The sequence below is a fragment of the Salmo salar genome, chromosome 06 (assembly GCF_965601325.2).
Source record: "Salmo salar chromosome 06, fSalSal1, whole genome shotgun sequence".
NCBI lineage: Eukaryota > Metazoa > Chordata > Actinopteri > Salmoniformes > Salmonidae > Salmo > Salmo salar.
The window spans coordinates 37,700,002-37,727,888 of record NC_138296.1 but is presented as its reverse complement, the minus strand read 5'-3'; the positions used below and the strand labels follow the sequence as shown (position 1 = coordinate 37,727,888).

Below are 27,887 nucleotides of genomic sequence, written 5' to 3'. Positions count from 1 at the left end.
GGTAATGGGGCCGTTTGATAGCCTTGTTCAAGTCTCTTGGGTCGAGGCATACTCGGAGCTTGCCTGTGCGTGGTTTCTCCACCACCACTAACGCGTTTACCCAGTCAGTCGGTTCTGTAACCTTGGTGACTATGTCAGATTGCTCCATGCTCTCCAACTCTTTCTTCAGACGGGCACGGAGAGCAAGGGGAATCTTTCTCGGTGGGTAGACCACAGGGGTTGCGTCTGGGTCAAGGTGAATGGTACATTCTCCTGGGAATAATCCTATTCCTGTAAAGACATCAGCAAACTCCTCCAGTACATTTTCTGTCTCTACTGGTGCTGTTACTGATAAAACTAGCTTGATGAGGTCCATGTCTAAACATGCTTTAAGACCTAGCACTGCAGGTGCTCTAGTGTCAACAACGTAAAAGTCCAACATCATGTCACTTTCCTTGTATTTGCATTTGAAAGTGCAAATACCCTGTAGCTCAGTTGGTAGAGCATGGTGTTTGCAACACCAGGGTTGTGGGTTCGATTCCCACGGGGGGCCAGCACAGAAAAAAAAATCTATGAAATGTATGCATTCACTGCTGTAAGTCGCTCTGGATAAGAGCGTCTGATAAATGACTAAAATGTCAAATGTAAATGTGCCTTTTACTGGGAGCTGTTCACCACCATAACCATTCAGTCTGCGCATGGTGGGCTCTAGCTCGCACTCAGATGTCAAGCTGCGGTACTTATTCAGAGGAATAATGTTTACTTGTGCACCAGTGTCTAGTTTGAACTTTAGCTTTGTGCCTTGTGTTCCTATCTCAATGTCAGCAAAGGCTTGCTCTGTCTCTGATATGTGACTTTTCTGTGTCACTGAATCAATAAACAGTTCATCATCATTTGACTCTTTGATTGACATTTCATCTTCACTCACTGTGTGTACTGTTTTTCCACGGTAAGCTCTGCACACTTTTGCAAAGTGATTCCATTTACCACATTTAGTACACTGTTTGCCTTTAGCTGGGCAATTTCCTTGTTCGCCATGCACTTTGTATCCACAATATCCACATGTTTTGGGGCGTTTTGAGTCTGTGTCGCTCTGTTTTGGAGTTATGTCTCTCTCCGTTCTGAAACGCTCTCTCTGGGCACCGGAGGTGTGCTTTGATGTCTGCCTGACTGCGTGCACTGCTTGTTCACGTGATGCGCTCGTGCTGCGGCGCGAAATGGTTTTCATCTGAGCCTGTGCTAGCTCGTGAGATCTGGCTATGTCGATAGCTTTGTCCAGCGTTAGCTCAGACCCAACATTCAAAAGTTTCTCTCTCACTCGCGGTGAGTGTATTCCAAATACAATACGGTCCCTGACCATCTCATCCTTGTTTGCATAATCACAGTCTTTCACAAGCAGACGCAGCTCAGTCACAAACTGTTCAAAAGACTCGCTAGCTCCCTGTACTTTCTCATGGAATTTGTACCTAGCGAAAATTGTATTAGTCTTCGGCACAACATATGCTTCAAAACGATCGTAGTATGTTTTCAGTACCTTTGATTCAGCCTCGGTAAGTGTCCATGTGTTGTAAATATCTCTCCCTTTTTCACCGATCCAGAGGAGCAGGTAGCTACATTTTTCCTCTTCTCCTCTTTCCTTCAGGGGACCCGTGAACATTAGCTCCACATGCTGTTTGTACTTACGCCATGCATCGGGTAAGTTTGTAGACTCCCAGTCCATTCGAGGTGAAGGAACTCCAGAAAAATCCATCTTTTAAGACCATTTACTCTGACACCATGTTTTGTTTTGTACACTTTGTACAAAATAATAAAACGCAGAACTACAGGATGTTTCTTAACATAACTCTTTATTAACTAGCTACAACTACCTGTTAGCCTATCTCCAACCACGATCAACTGCCCATGACCTAACCGTCTGGGTGGTCTTAACCAATCACCGCACAGTATGATACGGCGGTAAAATGCATCCAATTATAATTCAGTATGTATTCACATATGAATATTACACCAGCAATAGACAAATGTAAAGACACATTTACAGCCTATACAATATACAGTAAACATATTTATTAGCTTCTATCTTCTTAAAATACTTTAGAGTAATATTTTATTATGGAAAGTAAAATGCCTATTTCACTTCAGTTGACGCTGATCTGATACAGATCGAACGTGTAGCTTTGCAATGGTTGTTAGGATGGCCTTTGAAAAAGAAAAGGAGAACCGCACTCTCTTGCTCAGACTCAATAATTGAATAACCTAATATCCAACGTTCCGACCGACAAGCTGTCTTCATCATTGTATGTTAGGAGGACCTCTGACCGTACCTCATTGAAAAGGTGCCACTCTGCCTAGTGACTGTAAACTAAACAAAAATACTAACGTTAGTACATTTGTTGTATATTTGCTAGACAGCCATATTTGCTAGACAGCCATATTTGCTAGACAGCCATTTGTTGTATATTAGCTTGACAGCCATATTACTAGCTAGCTAGCTAACTACGTTATCTATTTTAGTCTATGCAAGTCTAGTTGGACGATTAATCAGCAATATTCTAGCAGACCTTTACTAGCTAGGTCATAACGAGTGAAAATGGCTAGCTAGCTACATCATGTAAGGTAAACCGCAATGTAAAAAGTTGGGCAATTCAAACAGTCAGTGTTAGCGAGCAACTTTTTGGTTGCACTGTGTTTAACAATTAAAGCAAGGCTGAACAGCTTATTTTTGGTTTCAACAGGTGAAGGTACTGAAGGAGAAGATAACTTCCCAGTGTCTGGACAGAAGCTCATATATGCTGGCAAAATCCTGCAAGATGACACACCTATTAAAGACTACAAAATTGACGAGAAGAACTTCGTTGTAGTTATGGTATCGAAGGTACATTTCCCTAATCCATTTTACTTGGACTCATAATGAGCTGCACCCACCTGTTTTGGGTCACATGATTGTCTGCATAGATGACAGTAATAGCCTGTTTATATCTCCTCTGGAACTAGGCAAAGTCTGCCACAGCTGCTTCAACACCTTCCTCAGAGGCACCCAAGGCCCCTGTCCAGGACTCTGGGTCGTCTGCGGGCCGGCCCCTGCAGCCATCCCTATCCCCCCAGAGGAGCCCACACCTCCAGTCGCAGAGCACCCAGCTCTGATGTCCTCTTAGTCTTTCCCACAGTAGTTGTGGGTCAAGACTGTCTTCCAAACTGATCTGTGATGTATGGTCTGTTACATTGCCATTCATTGTTCCATTACTTTATTGTATTTGTGGTTACATTCAAATCCTGAGGGAGTGCGTAGATAGACTGTGCACAGACACACAATATTGTTTTAATATTATTAACTTTTTCCACTTTTTACTCAACATGAATGAATGATAGAGATTGCCTCTTATACAGTGCATTCGGAACGTATTCACACCCATTGACTTTTTCCACATTTTGTTACGTTACAGCCTTATTCAAAAAGGATTTTAAAAAATTACAAATCCTCATCAATCTACACACAATACCCCATAATGACAAAGTGAAGACAGGTTTTTAGACATTCTAGCAAATTTATACAAAATAAAAAACAGAAATACTTGTACATGATTGTACATGATTTGGAAAGGCACACCTGTCTATATAAGGTCCCGCAGTTGACAGTGCATGTCAGAACAAAAACCAAGCCATGAGGTCGAAGGAATTGTCCTCCATCATTCCTAAATGTAAGAAGTTTGGAACCTCAGACTCCTAGAGCTGGCTGCCTGGCCAAACTGAGCAATCAGGTGAGAAAGGCCTTGGTCAGGGAGGTGAACAAGAACCTGATGGTCACTCTGACAGAGCTCCAGAGTTCCTCTGTGGAGATTGGAGAACCCTCCAGAAGGACAACCATCTCTGCAGCACTCCACCAATCAGGTCTTTCTGGTAGAGTGGCCAGACGGAAGCCACTTCTCAGCAAAAGGCATATGACAGCACGCTTGGAGTTTGCCAAAAGCCACCTAAAGACTCTCAGACCATGAGAAACAAGATTGAACTCCTTGGCCTGAATGCCAAGCGTCACATCTGGAGGAAACCTGGCACCATTTCTACGGTGAAGTATGGTGGTGGCAGCATCGTGCTGTGGGGATGTTTTTCAGCAGCAGGGACTGGGAGACTAGTCAGAATCGAGGGAAAGATGAACGGCACAAAGTACAGAGAGATGCTTGTTGAAAACCAACTCCAGAGCGTTCAGGATCTCAGACTGGGGCGAAGGGGTCAACTTCCAACAAGACAACGACCATAAGCACACAGCCAAGACAACGCAGGGGTGGCTTGGGGACAAGTCTCTGAGTGGCCCAGCCAGAGCCCAGACTTTAACCTGATTGAACATCTCTGGAGACCTGAAAATAGCTGTGCAGCGATTCTCCCCATCCAACCTGACAGAGCTTGAGAGGATCTGCAGAGAAGAATGGGAGAAACTCCCCAAATACAGGTGTGCTAAGCTTGTAGCGTCATACCCAAGAAGACTCGAGGGTGTAATCGCTGCCTAAGGTGCTTCAACAAAGTACTGAGTAAAGGGTCTGAATACTTATGTAAATGTGATAGTTAAGCTTTTTGTTTTCTTTATACATTTGCAAAAAATTCTAAAAACCTGTTTTTGCTGTCATTATGGGGTAGATTGATGAGAAGAAGAACAACAATTTAATCCATTTTAGAATAAGGCTGTAACTTAACAAAATGTGGAAAAAGTCAAGGGGTCTGAATACTTTCTGAATGCACTGTAGGTGCAGTTATTAACTACCATGTACAGTAAAGGAAAATGAATTGCACTAGGTAGGTGAGATGTTTTATATTTATATAATTGTAAACATACAGTGGATAGCCTACAGTGGTGTAGGATGTTTCTTCTGGTGGTCTAGGGCAGCTTGATGGTGGTCTAGGGCAGCTTGATGGTGGTCTAGGGCAGCCTGATGGTGGTCTAGGGCAGCTTGATGGTGGTCTAGGGCAGCTTGATGGTGGTCTAGGGCAGCTTGATGGTGGTCTAGGGCAGCTTGATGGTGGTCTAGGGCAGCTTGATGGTGGTCTAGGGCAGCTTGATGGTGGTCTAGGGCAGCTTGATGGTGGTCTAGGGCAGCTTGATGGTGGTCTAGGGCATCCTAATTCGATGAATCTGATGTTTCTTGGTGTGCGGTAGGTGCTACTCCAGGTGGTCCCTGAGCGCTGTGACCCTAACGATGGGTTCTCCTGGTGCTTCTCCTAGTAGTGAGGGGCCTGGTCTCCTTCACCTGCTCCACTACAATGAGAAATGACAGGGAGATCTTACATGTACATACAATGTCTGGAAAATAACACATACAGAGGGATTACAGGTTAAAGGGATAACTCTTAATGCGTGGTCAATTAATCATCTTTCTAGCTTTGGTGAACACTTTTTTTTTTCTTGATGACTCATTGTCGTGATTGACTCCATTTGTGGCATTCTTCTCAAATGTGTGGGCTAGAGCCTTACCTGCAGACATAGAACAGGATGTAGGCAGTCTGTGCCGTTGCCCTCAGCACAGTGGCCTCATCTGTCCTCAAGACATGTGCGTCATCCAGGCAGAGCCACCCACTGCCACGGCTGTCCAAAACATCACTGATGTAGTGGCCTAGGGAACAAGGGAAACAGAATAGAGTGTACATTAAGCTTTCAGAATTGTGTGTGCGTGCGTGCATTTTACCTGTACACATGTTGTCTCCCAGATGTGAGATCACACTTGACAATTTGTAGATATTGTCTGGCTGGTGTCTCTGTAAGAAAACACATTTAATAATAGGATTATTATTTTGTCTACAGGATAGGGGTGCCTTCTATAACTGCCTTATCTTGATCCGCCCACTATCTCAACTGGATGGAATTATCTCTCTCTCTATTTCTCTCTCTCTCTCTCTCTCTCTCTCTCTATTTCTCTCTCTCTCCTCACCACAGCGGCTGCCTGCTGCTCTTTCTCACTAACAGCTGGTTTCTCTAGCTGGTCAGAGGAATTTGAAGCTGGTGGGGGTATATCAAATATAGTGTAAATGCAAACCAGAAAGTGAAGTGGAAACCTATCAACAAATATACTCTTAACTTCAGCTTCTGACTTGCTTTCCTCAATAGTCCTGTTTCATGAGAGGGTGTTCTGCATGATGTCAGTAACACAATGTCCTACCTGGTCTATCAAGGGTGCCTTTCGGGGAGTTTGCAGGTGTGTTGTCCATGTTGTTTTTCCCCATGGAGCTTGCCCTGTGTAAATTGATGGCATTGAAAAGAAATATCTAGTGTGTGAAAATCATGGTGTGTGTTGGCTACCCAATGTGCAATGTCCCCAAACAGAGTCTAAACCAACCTGGCTCCATGCTGGACAGGGGCTGTCGCCCCACATACGGCTGGGAGGGTCAGTTCTGCAGGGATGGATATGGGATCATCCACCTTCTCTGGCTCCCAGTTGCCTGCAGTAAACCGCTTGATATGAAGCATTAGGACCCTGCTCAGAGACAGACAGGCATTCACACACACAGACAGACGGACAGAGGCAGACAGGCATTCACATAAACAGACGACCAGGCAGGCATTCACATACACAGACGACCAGGCAGGCATTCACATACACAGACGACCAGGCAGGCATTCACATACACAGACGACCAGGCAGGCATTCACACAGACAAAGGCATCAGTCTTGTACTCAAATCAATAACCCAGTTTGGTGAGTTAGATCAGGACTGTCAATTGTAATCTGAGGGACTCACCGGGGCAGCGTGAGGAAGTGCCTAGTCACAGATGCCATGCTGCCTGAGCACACCCTGCATGCACACTCTAATGCAGATGGCTAGGTAACAAAGCATAGCAATACAATTATGAACATGACATTAATGATAGTGTTCCTTGACATACTAACTCTTGGTTGAAGCTAAGTGCTGACCTTAAAGTAGAGGTCCAGGCTGTGTGTCAGGTCTTGGCTCAGGTTCAGTGACAGGTGATTGTAATCCTCCTGACCATACACTATAACTCCACAGCTTCAGAGGTACGGAGAGAAATGCATCAGCTCTCCAACACAAACCTTTTGATCCCTCTACACACTAACTATCTTAATGCTTTACCTCTGTATCCTGCATGTTATGCTGACATTAAACCTCCTCACAAATGTGATGAAGACATCAAGGTACACCATATACAAATGACAGCTGTTACCTGGTGCAGGTACGGAAAGTCTTCAGCTTGAATTCTAACTGCTTCACGGGGCAGGTGTATGGCTCTGGGGAGCCCTTTAATGCCATACCCTCCTCCTTCAGCTGAAAGAGGAGGAGCAACACACATTCATGGGCATCCTAAGAGAAGAATGGGAAAGAAACAGAAAATACATCAACAACTACAACTGAAACAGAGCTAAGGAAAAAGATTGTCACGTGTCCCAGGTTTATTGTTAAGTGAGTCTTTTAGCATATAATATCTTACCTGTTCACCGTCGTCCTCATAGTCCTCATTGACAACGGAGAGACAGCGCTTGACTGTTTGAAGGATTTTCATCTTTTCCTTTTTCTTAGCATTGACAGTGCCTCCAGAAAGCCTTGCCTGATGTAACTCGGCAAAGCAGCTGTGGAGGGAGACAAAGAGCATGCATTCAGGTTTCACTCTCTCACTTTGGCCACAGATTAGCTCTGTGCTTCTACTTTAGCCTCTGATCAAATATGATTCAACTGATTCCTGATTGTGACAGGAAATCATCTCTGGTGTTAATCAGTAGCTGAGTTGGGTGTGGTTTTATCTTAAAAATCATATGAGGCACTAAGAGTGTACAAAAGACAGTATGTATACATACATACATACAGTACACTGAACAAAAATATAAATGCAACATGTGAAGTGTTGGTCCCATGTTTCATGAGCTGAAATAAAAGATCCCAGAAATGTTCCATATGTACAAAAAGCTTATTTCTCTCAAATTCTGTGCACAAATTTGTTAACATCCCTGTTAGTGAGCATTTATCCTTTGCCAAGATAATCCATCCACCTGACAGGTGGTATATCAAGAAGCTGATTAAACAGCATGATCATCACACAGGTACACAGGTAAACCTTGTGCTGAGGACAATAAAAGGCAACTCTAAAATGTGCAGTTTTGTTACACAACACAGTACCACAGATGTCACAGGTTTTGAGGGAGTGTGCAATTGGCATGCTGACAGCAGGAATGTCCACCAGAGCTGTTGCCAGAGAATTGAATGTTAATTTCTATACCATAAGCCATCTCCAACATTGTTTTAGAGAATTTGGCAGTACGTCCAACCGCAGACCACGTGTAACCACACAAGCCCAGGACCTCCACATCCAGCTTCTTCACCGGCGGCATCGTCTGAGGGGGTGCTGAGGAGTATTTCTGTCTGTAATAAAGCCCTTTTGTGGGGGAAATCTCATTCTGATCGGCTGGGCCTAACTCCCCAGTGGTTGGGCCTACGCCCTCCCAGCCCCACCCATGGCTGTGCCCTTGCTCAGTCGTGAAATCCATACATTATGGCCTAATGAATTTATTTCAATAGACTCATTTCCTTATATGAATTGTAACAGAGTAAAATCTTTCAAATTGTTGCATGTTGCATTTATATACACTGCTCAAAAAAATAAAGGGAACACTAAAATAACACATCCTAGATCTGAATGAATTAAATAATCTTATTAATACTTTTTTCTTTACATAGTTGAATGTGCTGACAACAAAATCACACAAAAATAATCAATGGAAATCCAATTTATCAACCCATGGAGGTCTGGATTATGAGTCACACTCAAAATTAAAGTGGAAAACCACACTACAGGCTGATCCAACTTTGATGTAATATCCTTAAAACAAGTCAAAATGAGGCTCAGTAGTGTGTGTGGCCTCCATGTGCCTGTATGACCTCCCTACAAGGCCTGGGCATGCTCCTGATGAGGTGGCGGATGGTCTCCTGAGGGATGTCCTCCCAGACCTGGACTAAAGCATCCGCCAACTCCTGGACAGTCTGTGGTGCAACGTGGCATTGGTGGATGGAGCGAGACATGATGTCCCAGATGTGCTCAATTGGATTCAGGTCTGGGGAACGGGCGGGCCAGTCCATAGCATCGATGCCTTCCTCTTGCAGGAACTGCTGACACACTCCAGCCACATGAGGTCTAGTATTGTCTTGCATTAGGAGGAACCCAGGGCCAACCGCACCAGCATATGGTCTCACAAGGGGTCTGATGATCTCATCTCGGTACCTAATGGCAGTCAGGCTACCTCTGGCGAGCACATGGAGGGCTGTGCGGCCCCCCAAAGAAATGCCACCCCACACCATGACTGACCCACCGCCAAACAGGTCATTCTGGAGGATGTTGCAGGCAGCAGAACGTTCTCCACGGCGTCTCCAGACTCTGTCACGTCTGTCACATGTGCTCAGTGTGAACCTGCTTTCATCTGTGAAGAGCACAGGGCGCCAGTGGCGAATTTGCCAATCTTGGTGTTCTCTGGCAAATGCCAAACGTCCTGCACGGTGTTGGGCTGTAAGCACAACCCCCACCTGTGGACGTCGGGCCCTCATCCCACCCTCATGGAGTCTGTTTCTAACCGTTTTGAGCAGACACATGCACATTTGTGGCCTCCTGGAGGTAATTTTGCTGGGCTCTGGCAGTGCTCCTCCTGCTCCTCCTTGCACAAAGGCGGAGGTAGCGGTCCTGCTTCTGGGTTGTTGCCCTCCTACAGCCTCCTCCATGTCTCCTGATGTACTGGCCTGTCTCCTGGTAGCGCCTCCATGCTCTGGACACTACTCTGACAGACACAGCAAACCTTCTTGCCACAGCTCGCATTGATGTGCCATCCTGGATGAGCTGCACTACCTGAGCCACTTGTGTGGGTTGTAGACTCCGTCTCATGCTACCACTAGAGTGAAAGCACCGCCAGCATTCAAAAGTGACCAAAACATCAGCCAGGAAGCATAGGAACTGAGAAGTGGTCTGTGGTTACCACCTGCAGAACCACTCCTTTATTGGGGGTGTCTTGCTAATTGCCTATAATTTCCATCTGTTGTCTATTCCATTTGCACAACAGCATGTGAAATTTATTGTCAATCAGTGTTGCTTCCTAAGTGGACAGTTTGATTTCACAGAAGTGTGATTGACTTGGAGTTACATTGTGTTGTTTAAGTGTTCCCTTTATTTTTTTGAGCAGTATATTTGTTTAGTATAGATAGATAGATAGATAGATAGATAGATACATACTGTACATACTGTACATACATACCACAGGAGGTTGATGGCACCTTAATTGGTAATGGCTGGAGCGGAATCAGTGGAATGCTATCAAATACATCAAACATATGGTTTCTATGTGTTTGATGCCATTCCATTTGCTCCATTACAGACATCATTACGAGCCGTCGTCCCCTCAGCAGCCTCCACTGACACATACATTGAGGCGGGACTTGTGTACTGTAACTATAAGCGTCTAGATGGGTGGGTCAGTGTGTGTACAGGTGCGACAGGAGAGTGAAAGCGAGGCTGTATACCATAGCAGTTTAGAGGAGGGGGAGGAACTCCAGGTGTCCTGCTGTTTCAGGATGTCTCTGCAAAATGCTGGCAGCCCCAGCAGGCACTGCAGAGCAGAGTTCATGAAGCAGGTGTTGCCAATATTAGGCAACCTGTGGGAAAGAAGCCATCAGTTACACACTAATATCTGAACAGTGGACCAAAGGTAAACTAATGAATGGATTTGTAAGGCATGAACGCAAGATAACTCTGAATACCCCACAGAATTATTTAAAACAAAAAGCAGAGCTCAGAGATAAGAGTAGGTGTGTGTGTGTAGATGTGTGTGTGTTTTACCCGAGGAGCTTGGTGTTGTCTTCGCCCTCGCCTGTGCAGCTCTGCTCCCCCAGCTGGGTGCTACTCTTGCTGAACAGGTTTGGGAGGCGAGCCATGGCTTCCCGAGGCCTGACCAATGGCCTGGAGGAAGAGAGACTGGTTAGAGGCCTCAGTAGCAGTAGCTCCACACCAATCGGTCTGTTTGAACACTGTTTTAATGTACAAGCATACAGATATTCCTTACCATGTCATGGTGTGAGTGACCACTCTTATGTAGAGTCGAGTGAGATGAAGGTGGCTATTGTCTACAGTACTTACCTCTCCAAGGAGACAGAGGAATCCCTCAGGTCAATGGAGGCCTCTGCAGAGAGAGACCGAGAGACGGACAGCGGTAAGAAAGAAGCTTTGTCAAAGATGAATTGAGAAAAATAGCACCAACAAATGGCACCCGTTTACAGACCTGCGATGCCAGCAAATCGGGGTACCATTCTCTTTGTCTGTGGAACAAATGCCCCCACCTCTTTGACCTCAGAGCTCATAAGATCTCTGTAAAGACACACAGACATATGCATTAGGTTAGCTATATTATATTGGCTTTTTCATTTCAATTCAATGGTGTTGGTTGGCATGAAATTTGATGTCAGGCTGCAGTACCTGGCAGTCTCACTGTCTTTGTTGGTCTCTCCATGGTGGTCCAGGGGGTTTGGAGAGGAGGACTGGGGGGCAGGGGAGGAGACGTGGGTTGTGGAGGAAGGGCAGGCAGGACTGGGGGGAGTGGCAGAGGAGGATGACTGAGTTGAGACAGCCAGGGAAACAGAGGAAGCACTAAAAGGGGAGGAGGTCTGTGATCCTTCCTCTGAAGAAGAAGAAGAAGAGACAGATGACATGTGGAGAGAGGAGAGGGAAGAGAGGCTGAAGAACTTGGAGAGAGTGGAAGGGGATCTGGCAGGGGATCCAGGGGGTGAGGGGGATGCAGCGCCGATTGGTGTTCGGCCAGACAAGGGGTCGAGGGGTGTCAGAGATGTTGTAGACGGTTTCAAATGGAAAGAAGAGACAAAGGAAGAATCAAGTTGGTGGTGATCCTTTACGTTCTTCTTCTCCCGGTTTTTCCAAACTGACGCAGTTACCATGCTGGCATCCAATGACGTCAGTTTGGGTGGGATTGGGAACGGCGATGGACAGCGGCTCCCAATCCCGAGGCGAACTCTGCACTTCTTTTTCTGTTTGGAGAAACATTATATAGCTAATATAGTACATAACAAATCAAATAAAAAGATCTTACTTGCTTCACAACAGACCTTGTTATATTTGAACTAGCAGCAAAGGTCACACCCAAACCACATGATCTGACCATAAAATAAAGAACTTGTCGCCCATTGTAACCATAGTTATACCCTCTGTCCCAAATCCTGCCATATGGGACACATAAATAGACAATGAAACAACTAGGAATAGCAGAAAAGAATAGAATATACTCTAAATTGTAACAGAATTAGATCAATTCTAGCCCAGACTAAACATATACCTTTTTACAGCAACACAAACATCCCATTTCAGTGTATTTGTAGACTATGCCTTATTTTGCAGAACATCAAAATATGTTGCCTATTTAACATTGTGATGTCATAACCAAATTATGATGCGCTTGACTACGCGTTACCAGCGTAAATAGCCAACAAATCACACAAACCAAAATGTTGAAAAATAATTTACAAAATGAATTGATCGTGTATTCAGAGTTGTTCCTATTTCATAAAATATACAAAATAACTAGGTTCTTGCCAATAAACCTGTTTTTTTATTGAGAAAACATTTGTCTTCTCTTTCTCCCATGCTCCCTGGGTCACTGACGCATGATTGTATGGGATATAGTAAGAGGCTAGGAAATTCGAAGTACTGTCTATCAGAATCAAAATAACTTTTATTGCCCAAGTGGCCTACATTCACACATTCACAGAATTTGACTCGGTGAATTGGTGCTGCCAGCAATAGACAAATGTAAAGACACATTTACAGCCTATACAATATACAGTAAACATAAAACATATTTATTAGCTTCTATCTTCTTAAAATACTTTAGAGTAATATTTTATTATGGAAAGTAAAATGCCTATTTCACTTCAGTTGACGCTGATCTGATACAGATCGAACGTGTAGCTTTGCAATGGTTGTTAGGATGACCTTTGAAAAAGAAAAGGAGAGCCGCACTCTCTTGCTCAGACTCAATAATTGAATAACCTAATATCCAACGTTCCGACCGACAAGCTGTCTTCATCATTGTATGTTAGGAGGACCTCTGACCGTACCTCATTGAAAAGGTGCCACTCTGCCTAGTGACTGTAAACTAAACAAAAATACTAACGTTAGTACATTTGTTGTATATTTGCTAGATAGCCATATTTGCTAGACAGCCATTTGTTGTATATTAGCTTGACAGCCATATTACTAGCTAGCTAGCTAACTACGTTATCTATTTTAGTCTATGCAAGTCTAGTTGGACGATTAATCAGCAATATTCTAGCAGACCTTTACTAGCTAGGTCATAACGAGTGAAAATGGCTAGCTAGCTACATCATGTAAGGTAAACCGCAATGTAAAAAGTTGGGCAATTCAAACAGTCAGTGTTAGCGAGCAACTTTTTGGTTGCACTGTGTTTAACAATTAAAGCAAGGCTGAACAGCTTATTTTTGGTTTCAACAGGTGAAGGTACTGAAGGAGAAGATAACTTCCCAGTGTCTGGACAGAAGCTCATATATGCTGGCAAAATCCTGCAAGATGACACACCTATTAAAGACTACAAAATTGACGAGAAGAACTTCGTTGTAGTTATGGTATCGAAGGTACATTTCCCTAATCCATTTTACTTGGACTCATAATGAGCTGCACCCACCTGTTTTGGGTCACATGATTGTCTGCATAGATGACAGTAATAGCCTGTTTATATCTCCTCTGGAACTAGGCAAAGTCTGCCACAGCTGCTTCAACACCTTCCTCAGAGGCACCCAAGGCCCCTGTCCAGGACTCTGGGTCGTCTGCGGGCCGGCCCCTGCAGCCATCCCTATCCCCCCAGAGGAGCCCACACCTCCAGTCGCAGAGCACCCAGCTCTGATGTCCTCTTAGTCTTTCCCACAGTAGTTGTGGGTCAAGACTGTCTTCCAAACTGATCTGTGATGTATGGTCTGTTACATTGCCATTCATTGTTCCATTACTTTATTGTATTTGTGGTTACATTCAAATCCTGAGGGAGTGCGTAGATAGACTGTGCACAGACACACAATATTGTTTTAATATTATTAACTTTTTCCACTTTTTACTCAACATGAATGAATGATAGAGATTGCCTCTTATACAGTGCATTCGGAACGTATTCACACCCATTGACTTTTTCCACATTTTGTTACGTTACAGCCTTATTCAAAAAGGATTTTAAAAAATTACAAATCCTCATCAATCTACACACAATACCCCATAATGACAAAGTGAAGACAGGTTTTTAGACATTCTAGCAAATGTATACAAAATAAAAAACAGAAATACTTGTACATGATTGTACATGATTTGGAAAGGCACACCTGTCTATATAAGGTCCCGCAGTTGACAGTGCATGTCAGAACAAAAACCAAGCCATGAGGTCGAAGGAATTGTCCTCCATCATTCCTAAATGGAAGAAGTTTGGAACCTCAGACTCCTAGAGCTGGCTGCCTGGCCAAACTGAGCAATCAGGTGAGAAAGGCCTTGGTCAGGGAGGTGAACAAGAACCTGATGGTCACTCTGACAGAGCTCCAGAGTTCCTCTGTGGAGATTGGAGAACCCTCCAGAAGGACAACCATCTCTGCAGCACTCCACCAATCAGGTCTTTCTGGTAGAGTGGCCAGACGGAAGCCACTTCTCAGCAAAAGGCATATGACAGCACGCTTGGAGTTTGCCAAAAGCCACCTAAAGACTCTCAGACCATGAGAAACAAGATTGAACTCCTTGGCCTGAATGCCAAGCGTCACATCTGGAGGAAACCTGGCACCATTTCTACGGTGAAGTATGGTGGTGGCAGCATCGTGCTGTGGGGATGTTTTTCAGCAGCAGGGACTGGGAGACTAGTCAGAATCGAGGGAAAGATGAACGGCACAAAGTACAGAGAGATGCTTGTTGAAAACCAACTCCAGAGCGTTCAGGATCTCAGACTGGGGCGAAGGGGTCAACTTCCAACAAGACAACGACCATAAGCACACAGCCAAGACAACGCAGGGGTGGCTTGGGGACAAGTCTCTGAGTGGCCCAGCCAGAGCCCAGACTTTAACCTGATTGAACATCTCTGGAGACCTGAAAATAGCTGTGCAGCGATTCTCCCCATCCAACCTGACAGAGCTTGAGAGGATCTGCAGAGAAGAATGGGAGAAACTCCCCAAATACAGGTGTGCTAAGCTTGTAGCGTCATAGCCAAGAAGACTCGAGGGTGTAATCGCTGCCAAAGGTGCTTCAACAAAGTACTGAGTAAAGGGTCTGAATACTTATGTAAATGTGATAGTTAAGCTTTTTGTTTTCTTTATACATTTGCAAAAAATTCTAAAAACCTGTTTTTGCTGTCATTATGGGGTAGATTGATGAGAAGAAGAAAAACAATTTACTCCATTTTAGAATAAGGCTGTAACTTAACAAAATGTGGAAAAAGTCAAGGGGTCTGAATACTTTCTGAATGCACTGTAGGTACAGTTATTAACTACCATGTACAGTAAAGGAAAATGAATTGCACTAGGTAGGTGAGATGTTTTATATTTATATAATTGTAAACATACAGTGGATAGCCTACAGTGGTGTAGGATGTTTCTTCTGGTGGTCTAGGGCAGCTTGATGGTGGTCTAGGGCAGCTTGATGGTGGTCTAGGGCAGCCTGATGGTGGTCTAGGGCAGCTTGATGGTGGTCTAGGGCAGCTTGATGGTGGTCTAGGGCAGCTTGATGGTGGTCTAGGGCAGCTTGATGGTGGTCTAGGGCAGCTTGATGGTGGTCTAGGGCAGCTTGATGGTGGTCTAGGGCATCCTAATTCGATGAATCTGATGTTTCTTGGTGTGCGGTAGGTGCTACTCCAGGTGGTCCCTGAGCGCTGTGACCCTAACGATGGGTTCTCCTGGTGCTTCTCCTAGTAGTGAGGGGCCTGGTCTCCTTCACCTGCTCCACTACAATGAGAAATGACAGGGAGATCTTACATGTACATACAATGTCTGGAAAATAACACATACAGAGGGATTACAGGTTAAAGGGATAACTCTTAATGCGTGGTCAATTAATCATCTTTCTAGCTTTGGTGAACACTTTTTTTTTTCTTGATGACTCATTGTCGTGATTGACTCCATTTGTGGCATTCTTCTCAAATGTGTGGGCTAGAGCCTTACCTGCAGACATAGAACAGGATGTAGGCAGTCTGTGCCGTTGCCCTCAGCACAGTGGCCTCATCTGTCCTCAAGACATGTGCGTCATCCAGGCAGAGCCACCCACTGCCACGGCTGTCCAAAACATCACTGATGTAGTGGCCTAGGGAACAAGGGAAACAGAATAGAGTGTACATTAAGCTTTCAGAATTGTGTGTGCGTGCGTGCATTTTACCTGTACACATGTTGTCTCCCAGATGTGAGATCACACTTGACAATTTGTAGATATTGTCTGGCTGGTGTCTCTGTAAGAAAACACATTTAATAATAGGATTATTATTTTGTCTACAGGATAGGGGTGCCTTCTATAACTGCCTTATCTTGATCCGCCCACTATCTCAACTGGATGGAATTATGTTATCTATTTCTCTCTCTCTCTCTATTTCTCTCTCTCTCCTCACCACAGCGGCTGCCTGCTGCTCTTTCTCACTAACAGCTGGTTTCTCTAGCTGGTCAGAGGAATTTGAAGCTGGTGGGGGTATATCAAATATAGTGTAAATGCAAACCAGAAAGTGAAGTGGAAACCTATCAACAAATATACTCTTAACTTCAGCTTCTGACTTGCTTTCCTCAATAGTCCTGTTTCATGAGAGGGTGTTCTGCATGATGTCAGTAACACAATGTCCTACCTGGTCTATCAAGGGTGCCTTTCGGGGAGTTTGCAGGTGTGTTGTCCATGTTGTTTTTCCCCATGGAGCTTGCCCTGTGTAAATTGATGGCATTGAAAAGAAATATCTAGTGTGTGAAAATCATGGTGTGTGTTGGCTACCCAATGTGCAATGTCCCCAAACAGAGTCTAAACCAACCTGGCTCCATGCTGGACAGGGGCTGTCGCCCCACATACGGCTGGGAGGGTCAGTTCTGCAGGGATGGATATGGGATCATCCACCTTCTCTGGCTCCCAGTTGCCTGCAGTAAACCGCTTGATATGAAGCATTAGGACCCTGCTCAGAGGCAGGCATTCACATAAACAGACGACCAGGCAGGCATTCACATAAACAGACGACCAGGCAGGCATTCACATAAACAGACGACCAGGCAGGCATTCACAAACAGACGACCAGGCAGGCATTCACAAACAGACGACCAGGCAGGCATTCACATACACAGACGACCAGGCAGGCATTCACACAGACAAAGGCATCAGTCTTGTACTCAAATCAATAACCCAGTTTGGTGAGTTAGATCAGGACTGTCAATTGTAATCTGAGGGACTCACCGGGGCAGCGTGAGGAAGTGCCTAGTCACAGATGCCATGCTGCCTGAGCACACCCTGCATGCACACTCTAATGCAGATGGCTAGGTAACAAAGCATAGCAATACAATTATGAACATGACATTAATGATAGTGTTCCTTGACATACTCACTAACTCTTGGTTGAAGCTAAGTGCTGACCTTAAAGTAGAGGTCCAGGCTGTGTGTCAGGTCTTGGCTCAGGTTCAGTGACAGGTGATTGTAATCCTCCTGACCATACACTATAACTCCACAGCTTCAGAGGTACGGAGAGAAATGCATCAGCTCTCCAACACAAACCTTTTGATCCCTCTACACACTAACTATCTTAATGCTTTACCTCTGTATCCTGCATGTTATGCTGACATTAAACCTCCTCACAAATGTGATGAAGACATCAAGGTACACCATATACAAATGACAGCTGTTACCTGGTGCAGGTACGGAAAGTCTTCAGCTTGAATTCTAACTGCTTCACGGGGCAGGTGTATGGCTCTGGGGAGCCCTTTAATGCCATACCCTCCTCCTTCAGCTGAAAGAGGAGGAGCAACACACATTCATGGGCATCCTAAGAGAAGAATGGGAAAGAAACAGAAAATACATCAACAACTACAACTGAAACAGAGCTAAGGAAAAAGATTGTCACGTGTCCCAGGTTTATTGTTAAGTGAGTCTTTTAGCATATAATATCTTACCTGTTCACCGTCGTCCTCATAGTCCTCATTGACAACGGAGAGACAGCGCTTGACTGTTTGAAGGATTTTCATCTTTTCCTTTTTCTTAGCATTGACAGTGCCTCCAGAAAGCCTTGCCTGATGTAACTCGGCAAAGCAGCTGTGGAGGGAGACAAAGAGCATGCATTCAGGTTTCACTCTCTCACTTTGGCCACAGATTAACTCTGTGCTTCTACTTTAGCCTCTGATCAAATATGATTCAACTGATTCCTGATTGTGACAGGAAATCATCTCTGGTGTTAATCAGTAGCTGAGTTGGGTGTGGTTTTATCTTAAAAATCATATGAGGCACTAAGAGTGTACAAAAGACAGTATGTATACATACATACATACAGTACACTGAACAAAAATATAAATGCAACATGTGAAGTGTTGGTCCCATGTTTCATGAGCTGAAATAAAAGATCCCAGAAATGTTCCATATGTACAAAAAGCTTATTTCTCTCAAATTCTGTGCACAAATTTGTTAACCTCTATGGGCTATGTCCCACCCCTGATACACCCTATCAACAACAGGTGAAATATCAAGAGCGCCAAATTTGAAAACAATTAAATGTCATAATTCAAATTTCTCAAACATACAACTATCTTACACCCTTTGAAAGATAAACATCTCCTTAATCTAACCACGTTGTCCGATTCCAAAAAGGCTTTACGGCGAAAGCATAAAGTTAGATTATGTTAGGAGAGTACATTGACAATAGCTGTGTGTAATGTTTTGTCAATTCAAAGACAGGCGTCACCAAAAGCAGAAAACCAGCTAAAATTATGCACGAACCTTTGACAATCTCCATCAGATGACACTCCTAGGACATTATGTTAGACAATACATGCATTTTTTGTTCTATCAAGTTCATATTTATATCCAAAAACAGCGTTTTACTATGGCGTTGATGTTGAGGAAATCGTTTCCCTCCAATAACCGCCAGTCAATCAGCACAACAAATTAAATAATTACTATTCGAAAACATTGGTAAAATATTATATTGTCATTCAAAGAATTATAGATTTACATCTCTTGAACGCAACCGGATTGCCAGATTTAAAAATAACCTTACTGGGAAATCACACTTTGCAATAATCTGAGCACTGCGCCCAGAGAAATACGCTTTGCGATACAAACTAACCGCCATGTTGGAGAGATCTAAAATCGAAAATACTATGTAAATAATTCATTACCTTTGATTCTCTTCATCAGATGTCACTTCCAGGAATCCCAGGTCCATAACAAATGTAGTTTTGTTCGAAAAAGCTCATAATTTATGTCCAAAAAGCTCCGTGTTGTTAGCACATGATCTATGCCCTCCGGACTTGTCTTCATAAACGAGGGGGGAAAAATATTTACTTTCGTTCAAACATGTCAAACGTTGTATAGCATAAATCATTAGTGCCTTTTTTAACCAGAACATGAATAATATTCAAGGCGGACGATTGCATTCTCTTTTAAAACGCATTGGAACGAGAGTACCCAACACGAACTCGCGCGCCAGAGTCTAATCGGCCACCACCGTTCCAAGGCTCTTGTTCGGTCAGATCTCACAGTATAAGACTCAAAACACTTTGTAAAGACTGGTGACATCTGGTGGAAGCCATAGGAAGTGCTCAAAGATTAATAAGCCCCTGTGTGTTTCAATGGCATAGGCTTAAAGGTAATTCAACACATCAGGTATCCACTTCCTGTCAGAATTTGTCTCAGGGTTTTGACTGCCATATGAGTTCTGTTATACTTACAGACACCATTCAAACAGTTTTAGAAAATTCGGAGTGTTTTCTATCCAAACCTGAACAATAATATGCATATTCTAGCTTCTGAGTTGGTGTAGGAGGCAGTTAAAAATGGGCACATATTTTTTTCAAAATTCTCAATACTGCCCCCTAGCCCCAATTAACATCCCTGTTAGTGAGCATTTATCCTTTGCCAAGATAATCCATCCACCTGACAGGTGGTATATCAATAAGCTGATTAAACAGCATGATCATCACACAGGTACACAGGTAAACCTTGTGCTGAGGACAATAAAAGGCCACTCTAAAATGTGCAGTTTTGTTACACAACACAATACCACAGATGTCACAGGTTTTGAGGGAGTGTGCAATTGGCATGCTGACAGCAGGAATGTCCACCAGAGCTGTTGCCAGAGAATTGAATGTTAATTTCTATACCATAAGCCATCTCCAACATTGTTTTAGAGAATTTGGCAGTACGTCCAACCGCAGACCATGTGTAACCACACAAGCCCAGGACCTCCACATCCAGCTTCTTCACCTGCGGCATCGTCTGAGGGGGTGCTGAGGAGTATTTCTGTCTGTAATAAAGCCCTTTTGTGGGGGAAATCTCATTCTGATCGGCTGGGCCTAACTCCCCAGTGGTTGGGCCTACGCCCTCCCAGCCCCACCCATGGCTGTGCCCTTGCTCAGTCGTGAAATCCATAGATTATGGCCTAATGAACTTATTTCAATAGACTAATTTCCTTATATGAATTGTAACTGAGTAAAATCTTTGAAATTGTTGCATGTTACATTTATATATTTGTTTAGGATAGATAGATAGATAGATAGATAGATAGATAGATAGATAGATAGATAGATAGATAGATAGATAGATAGATAGATAGATAGATAGATAGATAGATAGATAGATAGATAGATAGATAGATAGATAGATAGATAGATAGATAGATAGATAGATAGATAGATAGATAGATAGATAGATACATACATACATACATACATACATACATACATACATACATACATACATACATACTGTACATACATACCACAGGAGGTTGATGGCACCTTAATTGGTAATGGCTGGAGCGGAATCAGTGGAATGCTATCAAATACATCAAACATATGGTTTCTATGTGTTTGATGCCATTCCATTTGCTCCATTACAGACATCATTACGAGCCGTCGTCCCCTCAGCAGCCTCCACTGACACATACATTGAGGCGGGACTTGTGTACTGTAACTATAAGCGTCTAGATGGGTGGGTCAGTGTGTGTACAGGTGGGACAGGAGAGTGAAAGCGAGGCTGTATACCATAGCAGTTTAGAGGAGGGGGAGAAACTCCAGGTGTCCTGTTGTCTCAGGATGTCTCTGCAAAATGCTGGCAGCCCCAGCAGGCACTGCAGAGCAGAGTTCATGAAGCAGGTGTTGCCAATATTAGGCAACCTGTGGGAAAGAAGCCATCAGTTACACACTAATATCTGAACAGTGGACCAAAGGTAAACTAATGAATGGATTTGTAAGGCATGAACGCAAGATAACTCTGAATACCACACAGAATTATTTAAAACAAAAAGCAGAGCTCAGAGATAAGAGTAGGTGTGTGTGTGTAGATGTGTGTGTGTTTTACCCGAGGAGCTTGGTGTTGTCTTCGCCCTCGCCTGTGCAGCTCTGCTCCCCCAGCTGGGTGCTACTCTTGCTGAACAGGTTTGGGAGGCGAGCCATGGCTTCCCGAGGTCTGACCAATGGCCTGGAGGAAGAGAGACTGGTTAGAGGCCTCAGTAGCAGTAGCTCGACACCAATCGGTCTGTTTGAACACTGTTTTAATGTACAAGCATACAGATATTCCTTACCATGTCATGGTGTGAGTGACCACTCTTATGTAGAGTCGAGTGAGATGAAGGTGGCTATTGTCTACAGTACTTACCTCTCCAAGGAGACAGAGGAATCCCTCAGGTCAATGGAGGCCTCTGCAGAGAGAGACCGAGAGACGGACAGCGGTAAGAAAGAAGCTTTGTCAAAGATGAATTGAGAAAAATAGCACCAACAAATGGCACCCGTTTACAGACCTGCGATGCCAGCAAATCGGGGTACCATTCTCTTTGTCTGTGGAACAAATGCCCCCACCTCTTTGACCTCAGAGCTCATAAGATCTCTGTAAAGACACACAGACATATGCATTAGGTTAGCTATATTATATTGGCTTTTTCATTTCAATTCAATGGTGTTGGTTGGCATGAAATTTGATATCAGGCTGCAGTACCTGGCAGGCTCACTGTCTTTGTTGGTCTCTCCATGGTGGTCCACGGGGTTTGGAGAGGAGGACTGGGGGGCAGGGGAGGAGACGTGGGTTGTGGAGGAAGGGCAGGCAGGACTGGGGGGAGTGGCAGAGGAGGATGGCTGAGTTGAGACAGCCAGGGAAACAGAGGAAGCACTAAAAGGGGAGGAGGTCTGTGATCCTTCCTCTGAAGAAGAAGAGACAGATGACATGTGGAGAGAGGAGAGGGAAGAGAGGCTGAAGAACTTGGAGAGAGTGGAAGGGGATCTGGCAGGGGATCCAGGGGGTGAGGGGGATGCAGCGCCGATTGGTGTTCGGCCAGACAAGGGGTCGAGGGGTGTCAGAGATGTTGTAGACGGTTTCAAATGGAAAGAAGAGACAAAGGAAGAATCAAGTTGGTGGTGATCCTTTACGTTCTTCTTCTCCCGGTTTTTCCAAACTGACGCAGTTACCATGCTGGCATCCAATGACGTCAGTTTGGGTGGGATTGGGAACGGCGATGGACAGCGGCTCCCAATCCCGAGGCGAACTCTGCACTTCTTTTTCTGTTTGGAGAAACATTATATAGCTAATATAGTACATAACAAATCAAATCAAAAGATCTTACTTGCTTCACAACAGACCTTGTTATATTTGAACTAGCAGCAAAGGTCACACCCAAACCACATGATCTGACCATAAAATAAAGAACTTGTCGCCCATTGTAACCATAGTTATACCCTCTGTCCCAAATCCTGCCATATGGGACACATAAATAGACAATGAAACAACTAGGAATAGCAGAAAAGAATAGAATATACTCTAAATTGTAACAGAATTAGATCAATTCTAGCCCAGACTAAACATATACCTTTTTACAGCAACACAAACATCCCATTTCAGTGTATTTGTAGACTATGCCTTATTTTGCAGAACATCAAAATATGTTGCCTATTTAACATTGTGATGTCATAACCAAATTATGATGCGCTTGACTACGCGTTACCAGCGTAAATAGCCAACAAATCACACAAACCAAAATGTTGAAAAATAATTTACAAAATGAATTGATCGTGTATTCAGAGTTGTTCCTATTTCATAAAATATACAAAATAACTAGGTTCTTGCCAATAAACCTGTTTTTTTATTGAGAAAACATTTGTCTTCTCTTTCTCCCATGCTCCCTGGGTCACTGACGCATGATTGTATGGGATATAGTAAGAGGCTAGGAAATTCGAAGTACTGTCTATCAGAATCAAAATAACTTTTATTGCCCAAGTGGCCTACATTCACACATTCACAGAATTTGACTCGGTGAATTGGTGCTGCCAGCAATAGACAAATGTAAAGACACATTTACAGCCTATACAATATACAGTAAACATAAAACATATTTATTAGCTTCTATCTTCTTAAAATACTTTAGAGTAATATTTTATTATGGAAAGTAAAATGCCTATTTCACTTCAGTTGACGCTGATCTGATACAGATCGAACGTGTAGCTTTGCAATGGTTGTTAGGATGACCTTTGAAAAAGAAAAGGAGAGCCGCACTCTCTTGCTCAGACTCAATAATTGAATAACCTAATATCCAACGTTCCGACCGACAAGCTGTCTTCATCATTGTATGTTAGGAGGACCTCTGACCGTACCTCATTGAAAAGGTGCCACTCTGCCTAGTGACTGTAAACTAAACAAAAATACTAACGTTAGTACATTTGTTGTATATTTGCTAGATAGCCATATTTGCTAGACAGCCATTTGTTGTATATTAGCTTGACAGCCATATTACTAGCTAGCTAGCTAACTACGTTATCTATTTTAGTCTATGCAAGTCTAGTTGGACGATTAATCAGCAATATTCTAGCAGACCTTTACTAGCTAGGTCATAACGAGTGAAAATGGCTAGCTAGCTACATCATGTAAGGTAAACCGCAATGTAAAAAGTTGGGCAATTCAAACAGTCAGTGTTAGCGAGCAACTTTTTGGTTGCACTGTGTTTAACAATTAAAGCAAGGCTGAACAGCTTATTTTTGGTTTCAACAGGTGAAGGTACTGAAGGAGAAGATAACTTCCCAGTGTCTGGACAGAAGCTCATATATGCTGGCAAAATCCTGCAAGATGACACACCTATTAAAGACTACAAAATTGACGAGAAGAACTTCGTTGTAGTTATGGTATCGAAGGTACATTTCCCTAATCCATTTTACTTGGACTCATAATGAGCTGCACCCACCTGTTTTGGGTCACATGATTGTCTGCATAGATGACAGTAATAGCCTGTTTATATCTCCTCTGGAACTAGGCAAAGTCTGCCACAGCTGCTTCAACACCTTCCTCAGAGGCACCCAAGGCCCCTGTCCAGGACTCTGGGTCGTCTGCGGGCCGGCCCCTGCAGCCATCCCTATCCCCCCAGAGGAGCCCACACCTCCAGTCGCAGAGCACCCAGCTCTGATGTCCTCTTAGTCTTTCCCACAGTAGTTGTGGGTCAAGACTGTCTTCCAAACTGATCTGTGATGTATGGTCTGTTACATTGCCATTCATTGTTCCATTACTTTATTGTATTTGTGGTTACATTCAAATCCTGAGGGAGTGCGTAGATAGACTGTGCACAGACACACAATATTGTTTTAATATTATTAACTTTTTCCACTTTTTACTCAACATGAATGAATGATAGAGATTGCCTCTTATACAGTGCATTCGGAACGTATTCACACCCATTGACTTTTTCCACATTTTGTTACGTTACAGCCTTATTCAAAAAGGATTTAAAAAAATTACAAATCCTCATCAATCTACACACAATACCCCATAATGACAAAGTGAAGACAGGTTTTTAGACATTCTAGCAAATGTATACAAAATAAAAAACAGAAATACTTGTACATGATTGTACATGATTTGGAAAGGCACACCTGTCTATATAAGGTCCCGCAGTTGACAGTGCATGTCAGAACAAAAACCAAGCCATGAGGTCGAAGGAATTGTCCTCCATCATTCCTAAATGGAAGAAGTTTGGAACCTCAGACTCCTAGAGCTGGCTGCCTGGCCAAACTGAGCAATCAGGTGAGAAAGGCCTTGGTCAGGGAGGTGAACAAGAACCTGATGGTCACTCTGACAGAGCTCCAGAGTTCCTCTGTGGAGATTGGAGAACCCTCCAGAAGGACAACCATCTCTGCAGCACTCCACCAATCAGGTCTTTCTGGTAGAGTGGCCAGACGGAAGCCACTTCTCAGCAAAAGGCATATGACAGCACGCTTGGAGTTTGCCAAAAGCCACCTAAAGACTCTCAGACCATGAGAAACAAGATTGAACTCCTTGGCCTGAATGCCAAGCGTCACATCTGGAGGAAACCTGGCACCATTTCTACGGTGAAGTATGGTGGTGGCAGCATCGTGCTGTGGGGATGTTTTTCAGCAGCAGGGACTGGGAGACTAGTCAGAATCGAGGGAAAGATGAACGGCACAAAGTACAGAGAGATGCTTGTTGAAAACCAACTCCAGAGCGTTCAGGATCTCAGACTGGGGCGAAGGGGTCAACTTCCAACAAGACAACGACCATAAGCACACAGCCAAGACAACGCAGGGGTGGCTTGGGGACAAGTCTCTGAGTGGCCCAGCCAGAGCCCAGACTTTAACCTGATTGAACATCTCTGGAGACCTGAAAATAGCTGTGCAGCGATTCTCCCCATCCAACCTGACAGAGCTTGAGAGGATCTGCAGAGAAGAATGGGAGAAACTCCCCAAATACAGGTGTGCTAAGCTTGTAGCGTCATACCCAAGAAGACTCGAGGGTGTAATCGCTGCCTAAGGTGCTTCAACAAAGTACTGAGTAAAGGGTCTGAATACTTATGTAAATGTGATAGTTAAGCTTTTTGTTTTCTTTATACATTTGCAAAAAATTCTAAAAACCTGTTTTTGCTGTCATTATGGGGTAGATTGATGAGAAGAAGAACAACAATTTAATCCATTTTAGAATAAGGCTGTAACTTAACAAAATGTGGAAAAAGTCAAGGGGTCTGAATACTTTCTGAATGCACTGTAGGTGCAGTTATTAACTACCATGTACAGTAAAGGAAAATGAATTGCACTAGGTAGGTGAGATGTTTTATATTTATATAAACAGTGGATAGCCTACAGTGGTGTAGGCTGTTTCTTCTGGTGGTCTAGGGCAGCCTGATGGTGGTCTAGGGCAGCTTGATGGTGGTCTAGGGCAGCTTGATGGTGGTCTAGGGCAGCTTGATGGTGGTCTAGGGCAGCTTGATGGTGGTCTAGGGCAGCTTGATGGTGGTCTAGGGCAGCTTGATGGTGGTCTAGGGCAGCTTGATGGTGGTCTAGGGCAGCTTGATGGTGGTCTAAGGCAGCTTGATGGTGGTCTAGGGCAGCTTGATGGTGGTCTAGGGCAGCTTGATGGTGGTCTAGGGCAGCTTGATGGTGGTCTAGGGCATCCTAATTCGATGAATCTGATGTTTCTTGGTGTGCGGTAGGTGCTACTCCAGGTGGTCCCTGAGCGCTGTGCCCCTAACGATGGGTTCTCCTGGTGCTTCTCCTAGTAGTGAGGGGCCTGGTCTCCTTCACCTGCTCCACTACAATGAGAAATGACAGGGAGATCTTACATGTACATACAATGTCTGGAAAATAACACATACAGAGGGATTACAGGTTAAAGGGATAACTCTTAATGCGTGGTCAATTAATCATCTTTCTAGCTTTGGTGAACACTTTTTTTTTTCTTGATGACTCATTGTCGTGATTGACTCCATTTGTGGCATTCTTCTCAAATGTGTGGGCTAGAGCCTTACCTGCAGACATAGAACAGGATGTAGGCAGTCTGTGCCGTTGCCCTCAGCACAGTGGCCTCATCTGTCCTCAAGACATGTGCGTCATCCAGGCAGAGCCACCCACTGCCACGGCTGTCCAAAACATCACTGATGTAGTGGCCTAGGGAACAAGGGAAACAGAATAGAGTGTACATTAAGCTTTCAGAATTGTGTGTGCGTGCGTGCATTTTACCTGTACACATGTTGTCTCCCAGATGTGAGATCACACTTGACAATTTGTAGATATTGTCTGGCTGGTGTCTCTGTAAGGAAACACATTTAATAATAGGATTGTTATTTTGTCTACAGGATAGGGGTGCCTTCTATAACTGCCTTATCTTGATCCGCCCACTATCTCAACTGGATGGAATTATCTCTCTCTCTATTTCTCTCTCTCTCTCTCTCTCTATTTCTCTCTCTCTCCTCACCACAGCGGCTGCCTGCTGCTCTTTCTCACTAACAGCTGGTTTCTCTAGCTGGTCAGAGGAATTTGAAGCTGGTGGGGGTATATCAAATATAGTGTAAATGCAAACCAGAAAGTGAAGTGGAAACCTATCAACAAATATACTCTTAACTTCAGCTTCTGACTTGCTTTCCTCAATAGTCCTGTTTCATGAGAGGGTGTTCTGCATAATGTCAGTAACACAATGTCCTACCTGGTCTATCAAGGGTGCCTTTCGGGGAGTTTGCAGGTGTGTTGTCCATGTTGTTTTTCCCCATGGAGCTTGCCCTGTGTAAATTGATGGCATTGAAAAGAAATATCTAGTGTGTGAAAATCATGGTGTGTGTTGGCTACCCAATGTGCAATGTCCCCAAACAGAGTCTAAACCAACCTGGCTCCATGCTGGACAGGGGCTGTCGCCCCACATACGGCTGGGAGGGTCAGTTCTGCAGGGATGGATATGGGATCATCCACCTTCT

General features: G+C 44.0%; 2 long non-coding RNA genes across 2 annotated transcripts; both read right to left on the bottom strand.

Annotated features, from left to right (window-relative positions):
• Window positions 1–5,159: 5,159 nt before the first annotated feature.
• On the bottom strand, window positions 5,160–6,535 carry LOC123732959 (uncharacterized). Its single transcript, XR_014392650.1, has 3 exons — window positions 6,300–6,535; window positions 5,441–6,196; window positions 5,160–5,224 (listed from the first exon to the last, which is right to left on the bottom strand). It is a non-coding gene; the product is annotated as an uncharacterized LOC123732959 (long non-coding RNA).
• An 18,148-nt stretch (window positions 6,536–24,683) lies between these two features.
• LOC145879829 (uncharacterized) lies at window positions 24,684–27,599 on the bottom strand. The gene is made up of 2 exons (XR_014392649.1): window positions 26,949–27,599; window positions 24,684–26,732 (listed from the first exon to the last, which is right to left on the bottom strand). It is a non-coding gene; the product is annotated as an uncharacterized LOC145879829 (long non-coding RNA).
• Window positions 27,600–27,887: the final 288 nt, after the last annotated feature.